Raw genomic sequence first — 11842 nt, forward strand, 5'->3', positions numbered from 1 at the left:
CTATGCCTTAAAACCTAAGCCACTATTACATTTTAATTAATCCTATTTAGTAAGTTACCTTAAAACTTTAAGTAGTAACGACTTTTAAGATGTTTACTTTAAGCGGAAAGACTACTAACCCTAAGGAGATAATAAAGTACCTTTATAATAAGATTACTAAGCTTAAGAAGCAGAATCAACAGCTTCTTAACCGATAGAATAATCTTTACGAAAAACTTAAGGCACGAGAAGAGAAACTTATAGCAGTTTAAAATCTCACACCTGCATCCTCTATTAATAATAATAACATACTAAAATTCCCTAAGCTTAAATCATATAATAATTATAAGGGTAATGTGAGAAACTTTCTTACATAAGCCTAAGCTTACCTACGAGTTAACGAAAAAATCTATATAACACTTAAGTTATAGATTCTTTGTATTAGTAACCTTTTAACTAGAAAAGCAATGGAATAGTAGAAGCTAACCCTTCGCGCATATCTTAAGCACGGCGCTAAAGCTAAAGCGGAAGTTATTTATATCTTCTTTAATTATAAAACCTTTAAAGAACGACTTCTCACTACATTTAAAAACCCTAATAAGCATAAAGAAGCTACACGATAGCTTACTTAACTTAAGTAGACTGAATTTACAGCTTATTACGCTAAGAAGTTTAAACGTATTATAGTAAAACTTAACTAGAATACTAAACCTAAAATAGAAGTCTTTTATTAAGGACTTAAAGAAGAAGTAAAGGATAACATTTATTAAGAAGATCGTCTTAAGTTATTTAATAACTTTATTAAAATAATTATTAAGGCAGACAACCGTCTATACGAGCGACGTTACGAAAAAAGTCACAGGAAATTCGAATTATATACTAGGTTTAATAAACCTAATAGTAGTAAGCCACGCCGAACATTAATAGCATATGGGTACCACGCTAAACCTATAGAACTTAACGCTACAAATAAGGAAAAGAGGAAGACTTATTACAATTATAGCAAGGCTAAACACTTTACGAATAAATGTAAAGCCCTAAAGAAGCTATAAAAGCTAATTCCTAAAGGCAGAAAGCTTTATACTATAAACTAAGAAGACTTACCTACGCGAAATCTTAGTGTAGTAAGCAATAAAGGAAACCATACGTTAATAAATAACATTAGTTTAGATAAAGATTAGGAATTTAAAACCTAACTAGTACCTAATAACTTTTAGGAACACTAGACACCCTTACCAAAAAGTAAATCTTTACTAGAACGGATCCAAGAAGAAGAGAACCATTTAATTAAGAAAAATAAACCTAAAATCAAATATAAACTCCTTAATTAGACCTTCTATTATAATAATAATTGCTACACGCACCTTAGTAGCAAGTAAGGTAATGGATGGTTTCTACGAGAATAAAAGGGAAGGAGAATAACCCTTATAATACAACTAAAATTACGACGAACCGATTCAAAGATATTAAACGAGAAGTTATACTATACTAAGAATAACGCATATACTACCTAAGCTATAACCCTATAATATAAGGAGAAAGGGAACTGTGTAACTACGAGTAACTCGCTTAGCCTAAGTTCGATTAACACAAATAGTAGATTAAGCGATTACCAAGGAAGCTCTAATAATGCGTTAGAGGATAATTGCTAATAATAGCGCCTAGAATAACGCGCTAAAGAACGATATAAGAACAGGATTAACAAATTAGGAAACAACAGCTATTATTGTAATTAAGACCGATTCCTTAACGGAGATTCAACAGGTCTTTATATACTATAAACATTAGTAGTATAGTACACCTTATAATTGACATAACTATAATAGGACGAAAGATTTAGGTAATAATTAATAGCGGAGTATAAGGAAATTTTATCTCGCTAAATCTCGTTAATAAATTACAATTACCTTAAACACCTAAAGATAAGCCCTACTAACTCACAACTATAAAAGAAACTACGGTAAAGTATAACCACGGAGTAATTAATATAGAGATCGCGTAGCTTCTTGTTAATATACAAGGCACGAAACACTAAGTTACATTAAATATTATAGTAATCTTAAAACACAATGTTATATTAGGGATACCTTAATTACAAGTAAGTAATCTACGAGTTAATTAAAGAACCGGCTAACTTTAATAGAATTTACTAGGATACGATTATAAAGCTAAGAGCGACCTACGAAGAGCACCTCATTTAAACTATAATAGGCCTCTAGGAATATATGTAATCGCTAGAGAGCTAAAAGCTAAGATAACGGAGATTCCTAAGGAATACTTATAGTATAGTAAGCTATTTAGCGGAGAGCTAGAAATAGGACTACCAGAGCATTCACGCTAGGACTACGAGATTAAACTCCAGCCTAGTATTAAACTAACGTTTAATAAGATTTATCCTTAAAACCCTAAGTAAGATAAGGCGCTTAAGGAGTATCTAAAGAACATGTTATAAAAGGGATATATACGACTATTAGAGTCCCTAGTAGAATACCTAATCCTATAGGTATTAAAGAAGAACGGGAAACTATAATTATGCATTAATTACTAACACTTAAATAAGATTACAATTAAGAATTAATACCTATTACCGCTTATAATAGAAATTAAAGATAAAGTTAAAAAAACCAAATAGTTTACCACACTTAACTTAAAAGAAGCCTATAACCTTATACAAATAAAAGAAGGCTATAAGTAGATAACAGCATTCTAAACTAGCAGAGAACACTACAAATATCTAATAATGCCTTTTAGGCTTACTAACGCACTAGTAACCTTTTAAAGAATAATTAATACAATCTTACGGAAATAACTAGGAGTGTTTATAGTTATATACCTTAATAATATCCTCATTTATTTAAATACCCTTAAGAAACACAAATAACATATACATAAGGTACTATAAACTCTATAGGATAATAAACTCTTAGTTAAAGCCTTAAAATACTAGTTCCACTAGAACACTATACACTTTCTAGGGTACGTGCTTACACACGGAAAAATACAAATAAGCCTAAATAAGATTAAAACCATTAAGGAATAGCCTACACCAAAGAATCTAAAAGAAGTTAAAGGATTCATAGCATTTATAAACTTCTACTATAAGTTCTTAAGCGAATATAAAGACATCTTATAACCTCTTATAAACCTAATAAAGAAAGAAGTTAGCTTCTAATAAAACGAACTAGAAGCTACGGTATTCTAGAAGATAAAAGATTTAGTTACGTTAAAACCTATATTAAAAGCATCTAATTAAGATAAACCTTATAAGCTTAAAACGGACGCCTTAGACTTTATACTAGGCGGATAGCTTAGACAACGAGATAATTAAGAAAGACTACACCTAGTTGCATTCTTCTTAAAGAAACTCCACGAACCTAAACTCAATTATAAGATCCACGATAAAGAACTCATAGCTATTATTAAGTGCTTTAAAGAATAAAGACACTATCTTATAAAAGCAAAGTATTAAATTAAGATCTATACTAAGCATAAGAATCTCACATCGTTCTTAACCATAAAGAATCTAAATAAATAATAGATTAAATGGTATAAAACCCTTATAAATTATAACTTTAAAATTATATACTATAAAGGATCTAAAAACGGAAGAGTAAACGCGCTTAGCTAAAGAGAGAACTTAAAATCGAATAAGCAAGTGAGTAATATACCCTTACTACGCGCTACTAAGAATAGGAACCTTATACTAGGCACCTAAGAAATTAATATAACCTAGTAAGTTAAGCTAAATAAAACATAAATGCAACGGATCGCATCATGTATTAAAAATAACAGCTACCTAAACAATTAGGAAATGAAAACGCATTTATCTAAGAAAGGCAAGACCTTCTTATATAATAAATGGCAGTATATTCCTAGTACACTTTAAGAGTAGCTTATTAAGGAAATACACGAGCACCTATTACACGGATATTAGGGTATAGGGAAAACGATTAGCAGGCTAAGAAGATTATACGACTTCCTAGAAAGTAGAAAAATAGTATAAGAAGTTATTAAGAAATGCGACACGTGTAATAAAGCAAAATTAGCGCGACACGCACTATATAAAGAATTACAACTAATATCGCCACCTAAAAGAGCATAGTAAACTATTATAATAAACTTTATTATTAAACTACTAAAGTTAAAAGAACCTATAATAGGAGTAGCTTATAATAGCATTTTAGTTATTATAGATAAACTCATAAAATACGCCTACTATATTCCATATAAGGAATCAAGTAACACCAAGAACTTAGCGTATATATTCTTTAAAACAGTTATTACATAGCACGAATTACCAATAAAGCTTATATTAGATCGCGATAAATTATTCACCTTAAACTTTTAAAAATGCCTTATAGAAACCATAAAAATTAAATAAAGCTTATTAATAGCATTCCACCCACAATTAGATAGACAAACAGAAATCTTAAACTAAATACTCGAATAATATCTGTAAAGCTATGTTAACTACCAACAAAATAATTGGGTAAAATAGCTACCACTAGCATAATAGGCTTATAATAGCTCCGAGATTAATAACATAAAGATGTTACTATTTAGGGTAAATTACGGATTTAACCCTATTATTAAGACACATATAACATAAAATGTAAACGCGCTAGCAGCTATAACGCATATAGTAACTATAATAAAAATATAAAAACACTTGTAACAAGAATAAATATTTTTATAGAACCAAATAAAACACTACGCGAATAAAAAAAGATTACTAGCGCTAATCCTAAAGGAGAGACATAAAGTATACCTTATTCGTAAAAACATTAAAACTAAGCGACCTAGTAATAAACTCAACTAAAAGAAGATTAAACTATTTCTTATTAAACGGAAAATCTTAAATACTAACTATAAACTATTATTACTAGATGAAATAAGAATCTATCCCATATTTCATATATCGCTACTAAAGAAAGCACCAGATAAATCTATAATTACTATAAACATCACAATAAAAGATACTAATAAATACAAAGTTAAACGAATACTTAAAGCACGGGAAGATACAAAGAATCGTTATTATCTCGTTAAATAAAAGGAATATTTAAACTCTAAAAACACCTAAGAACCAGCTAAAAACCTCACGAATTGCTTAACGTTACTTAAACAGTTTTATTCCTAAGGAACGTATCCTAATTAATCTCCTAAGCACTACCTAACGACTTAATATTAAACTTAGCATTCAAGAAACGAACCAAAGCAAGATCCAGATCCTTAAAAGGAGTAGGAAGGACCCCCATGATCTTCTAAAGCTATTTAGCCTCCTCACGCTCCACACGTTCTAACTCTTTAACGTTATTAATACCACGCGTAACCACACGCATTATTTTCTCGAACTATAATTTCTTTTATTTTTAAAGATAGAGAACCTTCTCTTCCGCCTCTTTTAGCTCACGCTTTAACTTAATATGTTAAGACGTAATATTTCGCAATTAAGTAAGAGACACTCCTTAAACGTTACACCGTAATAAGTTTAAACGAACACACTCCGCATATTAAGAGAAGTTAGAAGAAGAAACTTAACATTTAAGGATACCACAGCCCTTGCAAGCGAAATAAGACGGCATAGTTAAAAGAAAAGGACTCGCAAGAATAGCCGCTAAAAGATTATTATAACGAAGGACTAATGCCTTAGAAGCCTTTAACTTTTACTTAACGACACGATTAGCAGGCATAATAGCACATAATAATAGAAGAAGAAAGTTACCCTAGGACCTTAGACGGCCTACTTTAATAGCCTTAAGGACAAGACTAATAGGGGAGGGGCATAATATTACGAACGTTACCAAACGCGAGAAGGACTAGGCCATACCAGGGAAGGCAAAGCCATAACAAGGGAGAACTAAGACGTCACGTGCTAGGTTACGTGATTATGAAGTGATCGATAGATCACCTATTAATCACTATAAGCTAAGTGATTATTGGATCACTTATTAATCGCCATAAGTTAGGGATCGATAGATAGACAAATAATTAGGGTGATTATGAGTTTATAATAGAGAGATAGACAAGTACTTAAGGAGGGGGTATTCCGTTATAGTAGATAGTCTAGTTCTCTATTAATTAATCTAAGTAATAGTTTTACTATTAAGAGTTATACTCTTAATAGCCTTATTATGATACTGCTTAAAAGCTACTCTATAGCATTCAACCTAACTTACTTCCTAAGAAACAGACCTACTGTGCCTTAGAACCTAAGCCACCGTTACAAATAGTGTTTCTAACCGTAGAGGCACTTTAAAGCTGTTTTTAACCTTTTTTATTAATTAGGTTGGCTTGGTACCTGTAATACATTTAGGGTCTCTAATAATAATAGGCTTTCTTAGAAGGTAGAGGATAAAAAACCGCTCTTACCTTTCGTGGCCTTTTAATGCTAGTAATACTATTTATATAGATTACTAATTTAAAAGCCGTCTAGAATCTTATTTATTTAACCTTTCTTATTAAGGTTTAAGAGGTTTAAGATATAATTATTCTAGTAGCTTAAAAATACAGAGCTAATTAAAGCTATTACAGCTATAAAATCTAGGGTTAGTTAAAGCCCTTTCGTATTAGGTAGGTTAATTTAACAAGCTTCCGCTAGCACCTTCTATTAGCTTATAATCTAAGCCTTAATTTTCGTACGATTAGCGCCCTTTAATACTAATTTATATTTTAATAGAATCTCTCTTTTATATTCCTATAATATAGGTTACAGCTAGGCTTATAGTAGCTTTAGCTATCTTAAAACGCTATCTTTAGTAGCTATTATATTGTAATAACTACTAATAGTCTTTATAATAAATTACTAAGTAACTAGAAGAGCCTTTTAATGCCTTTAATAGGCTTAAATATTAACCTAATAATTATTTGTGAGGAATTTAAGCCTTTTAAATTAAACCTTATTAAGGTCTATAATCGTTATAGCCTTAGGGTTAATATTACTAGGTTAGGGTTTTTCTAGAGGGATAATAGCTACCTTATTAGGCTATTAAGGGTTAATTAAATGTTAAATACCCTAATTAATAGCGTACTTCCTAACGATAGAAATCCACTAAAACTAGCTTCCTAAACCTGTTAAAGTTACTAATAAAGAACCTTTAATATTTATAGCTAGGTTAGTTAAGTCTTTAAAGACCTTAAATATATTATAATTTAACGTTAAAATATCTTAAATTTAGTAGTAAACTAGGCTTATAACTATTACGTTAACAGCTATAAAAGCAGATTAAATAGTGGAATTATCCTTAATTAAAGCTATTTAGGTACGAATAATAGGCCCTTATTTATAGATATTAAGGTCAACTAATAGGTCACCTAAAAAGTAATTAATTTAAGGGGTTCTACGGTATCTAGCTATTAAAGGTTCAGCTTTAATACGGTGGTAGCGCGAGCCTTCTTTTAAGGCTTTTCGTACAATTAGAAAGCAGCTATTTGAGGCGTTTTGGGGCTTATCGGGGTCCCCGATGAATAGCAGCCATCTTCCATTGAAAGGGGCCTTTGGCGTTGATAGAGGACAGCCCCAGTTACATTCGTTGCAGCCTTCCCGACCATACGACTTTTAAAGTTTAGACCACCCTAGCTGTCATTGATGTTTTGTTGTTTACTCCTGGTCACCTAGCTAGGTTGTGTCAACGAGCTAGTTATATAAAGCAGCACATGAGTAGTACTTTAAGAAATCTTATCACGGATAAGCGTCCTGTACCTTGGAAAAGAGGATCAATATGCACGGCGGGGCCCCTTTCCCGCCTCCATGTATAGTACATAAAAAGTGCGACAATATGCAATCAAAATTCGAGAACCGGACAGCAAAGCCGACATCACACAATACCTGTACCAGACTTTTAAATTTTATCCCTCTTGAAAAACCACGACATGTCTGTAGCACCGTAGGGGTGGCCCTGTAAGGCACGAATCCCCCGGTAGGCCGGGCGGGTCATCGGGCAAGTGCATAATCTGCCTCTCTATACCCGGGCAACCATCCCAAGCCTTCGGTTCTCCGCTATATCGGAATTTGAGCGAGGAGTGAAGCTCGTCTCCTGAGCCACGGCGGTTCCCGCTAGTCTTGCGCTCAAGACCCCAGCTTCCCTTATTACGAAATGCCTCACTACAAACGGAGTACACGAATATAGATGGGTACAAGTATAAATATAGCAAGCTGCCCATCCAAATCACTGCCTTGTGCTGCATCAAACCAAGCACCAGCCTTCGCTCTACAAATCCATCTTTTTTGCAATAGGCTCACCGTTGAAATTACAATGTTGCACAAGGTTGCCATTAGACTAGCCATCGCATTGGCCGGTATTTTAGCAGCAGCAAGTATCGATAAGAGAATTATTGGCGGACAAGATGCCCAGGAAGGTGATTTTCCATTTATCGTTAGCATCAGGACACCAGGTCACGCATGCGGTGGCAGTTTGTTAGACAGTACTACTGTTCTTACTGCGGCTCATTGCATCCCCTCGGACTAGGAACGCAAGAATTTCCACGTTCGGGCAGGCACGCTGGTAAGTATGCTCGCGCTTTCCATGTCGTATATAAGATCAATCCCTTGGCTTCTAGTACATTCTAGCTGAGCTAGTACGAAGCTAATATCGGTGCAGGATCTCGAGAAGCCCGGAGTAGACGCAAAAGTGGCCTCTGCCAAGGTGCACCCTGATTATAAGTATCGCGGAAAGGAAGGAGAGCCGTACGCTGTTAACGATATTGGCATTATAAAATTATTAACTCCCCTTAAGGAAAGCGAAAAAATCGGCTATGCAAAGTGTAACGGTGGCTTAGGTTTTAAGGCATAGTAGGTCTGTTTCTTAGGAAGTAAGTTAGGTTAAATGCTATAAAGTAGCTTTTAAGTAGTATTATAATAAGACTATTAAGAGTATAACTCTTAATAGTAAAACTATTACTTAAATTAATTAATAGAGAATTAAATTATTTAATTATAGGAATACTTTCTCCTTAAGTATTCGTTTATCTCTTTATTATAGTCCTAGATTAATTAGCTTAACTATTAATCCCTTTAAACCTTAATCGACTAGCTTAAAGTTTAGTTAGTTTAATTCTCTTTAATTAATGTGTTTAAATATTAACCTCTTTAATTACCTCTTAGGTTACGTGGCTAGTTACGTGCCCCTACCTTCTTCTTATACTTATAGGTCGTGCTTATCCTAGTTAGTACGGTCTCGTCTTATGTCTTATATAGTATCGTTTATAATATTATACCTCTTCTTTATTAGTCTTATCCTTAAGGCTATTAAAATAGGCCGGCTTAAGTATTATACGTTTTCTTTCTCCTATTATTATATACTATTATATTAATTAATCGTATCTTAAAATAGTAGTTTAAAGCTTCGTTTACTTCTTCTCTATACTAGAATAACCTTCTTTCTACGATAATTAATAATTTATCTTTATCCTTTATAAAGGCTTACGCTTACTACGCTTATATAAGACTTTCTTAATATAAAGCCTCTATTTCTAATTTAAGTTATTATATAAAGTATATAATAGATAAGTAAGAGAATTATAATATTACGAGGGTAACCCCTTAACAGCTTTATAGCATTACGAATTAATATTATAAGCTTAAAAGGGAGCTTAAAGAAGCTAAGAAGCGTGCCTTAGCTAAGAATTAAAAGGTCTTACGTTTATAAAAATAAAAGAAATTATAGTTTAAGAAAATAATACGTGTAATTATGCGTAGTATTAATAACGTTAAAGAGTTAAAACGTATAAAACGTGAGAAAGTAAAATAGCTTTAAAAGACTATAGGGGTTCTTCTTACTTCTTTTAAGAATTTAAATCCTATTTTAGTTTATTTCTTAGATATTAAATTTAATATTAAGTTATTAAACGGTGCTTAGAAGATTAATTAAGGTGCATTTCTTAGAAATAAAATTATTTAAGTAACGTTAAGTAATTCATAAGATTTTTAGCTAGTTTCTAGGTGTTTTTAGAGTTTAAATATCCCTTTTATTTAACGAGATAATAATAATTCTTTATATCTCCTCGTGCTTTAAGTATTCGTTTAACTTTATATTCGTTAGTATCTTTTATTATAATATTTATAGTAATTATAGATTTATTTAGTGCTTTCTCTAATAGTAATATATAAAATATAAGATAGATTCTTATTTTATTTAATAATAATAGTTTATAGTTAGTATTTAAGATTTTTCGTTTAATAATAAATAGTTTAATCTTCTTTTAGTTAAGTTTATTGCTAAGTCGCTTAATTTTAATGTTTTTACGAATAAGATATACTTTATATCCCTTCTTTAGGATTAACGCTAGTAATCTCTTTTTATTCGCGTAGTATTTTATTTAATTCTATAAAAATATCTATTTCTATTATAAGTATTTCTATATTTCTATTATAGTTACTACATGCGTTATAACTACTAGCGCGTTTACATTCTATATCGCATATGTTTTAATAATAGGGTTAAATTCGTAATTTACCTTAAATAGTAACATCTTTATATTATTAATCTTAAAGCTATTATAAGCCTATTATACTAGTAGTAGCTATTTTACCTAATTATTCTATTAGTAGTTAATATAGCTTCACAGATATTATTCGAGTATTTAGTTTAAGATTTTTGTTTATCCATTTAATTATAAGTGGAATGCTATTAATAAGCTTTATTTAATCTTTATAGTTTCTATAAGGTATTTCTAAAAGTTTAAGGTAAATAATTTATCACGATCTAATATAAGCTTTATTAGTAATCTATATTATATAATAACTATTTTAAAGAACATATACACTAAGTCCTTAATATTACTTAATTTCTTATATAAAATATAGTAGGCGTATTTTATAAGTTTATCTATAATAACTAGAATACTATTATAAGCTACTTCTATTATAGGTTCTTTTAACTTTAATAGTTTAATAATAAAGTCTATTATAATAGTTTACTATACTCTTTTAGGTGGTAATATTAGTTATAATTCTTTATATAATACGTGTTACGCTAATTTTACTTTATTACACGTGTCGCATTTCTTAATAACTTCTTATACTATTTTTCTGCTTTCTAAAAAGTTATATAATCTTCTTAGCCTACTAATTGTTTTTCTTACACCCTAATATTCGTGTAATAGGTGCTTATATATTTCCTTAATAAGCTATTCTTAAAGTATATTAGGAATATACTACTATTTATTGTATAAGGGGGTTTTACCTTCCTTAAATAAATGCGTTTTCGTTTCTTAATTATTTAAATAGCTATTATTATTAATGCATAATACGATCTAATACATTTATATTTTATTTAGCTTAACTTACTAGGTTATATTAATTTCTTAGGTACCTAGTATAAGGTTTCTATTCTTAATAGCGCGTAGTAAAGGTGTATTACTCACTTACTCATTTAATTTTAAGTTCTCTCTTTAACTAAGCGCGTTTACTCTTTCGTTTTTAAATCCTTTATAGTATATAATCTTAAAGTTATAATCTATAAGGGTTTTATACTATCTAATCTATTATTTATTTAAATTCTTTATAGTTAAAAACAATATAAGATTCTTATAGTTAATATAAACCTTAATTTAATGCTTTACTCTTATAAGATAATATCTCTATTCTTTAAAGCACTTAATAATAGCTATAAGTTCTTTATTATAGATCCTATAATTAAGTTTAGGTTTATAGAGTTTCTTTAAGAAGAATGTAACTAAGTGTAATCTTCCTTAATTATCTCGTTATTTAAGCTATTCACCTAGTATAAAGTTTAAGGCGTTTATTTTAAGCTTATAAGGTTTATCCTAATTAAGTGCTTTTAACATAGGTTCTAATATAACTAAATCTTTTATTTTCTAGAATACTATAGCTTTTAGTTTATTCTATTAAAAGCTAACTTCT

Source organism: Metarhizium acridum (genome assembly GCF_019434415.1).
Source record: "Metarhizium acridum strain ARSEF 324 chromosome Unknown scaffold_272, whole genome shotgun sequence".
In the NCBI taxonomy this organism is placed as follows: Eukaryota; Fungi; Ascomycota; class Sordariomycetes; order Hypocreales; family Clavicipitaceae; genus Metarhizium; species Metarhizium acridum.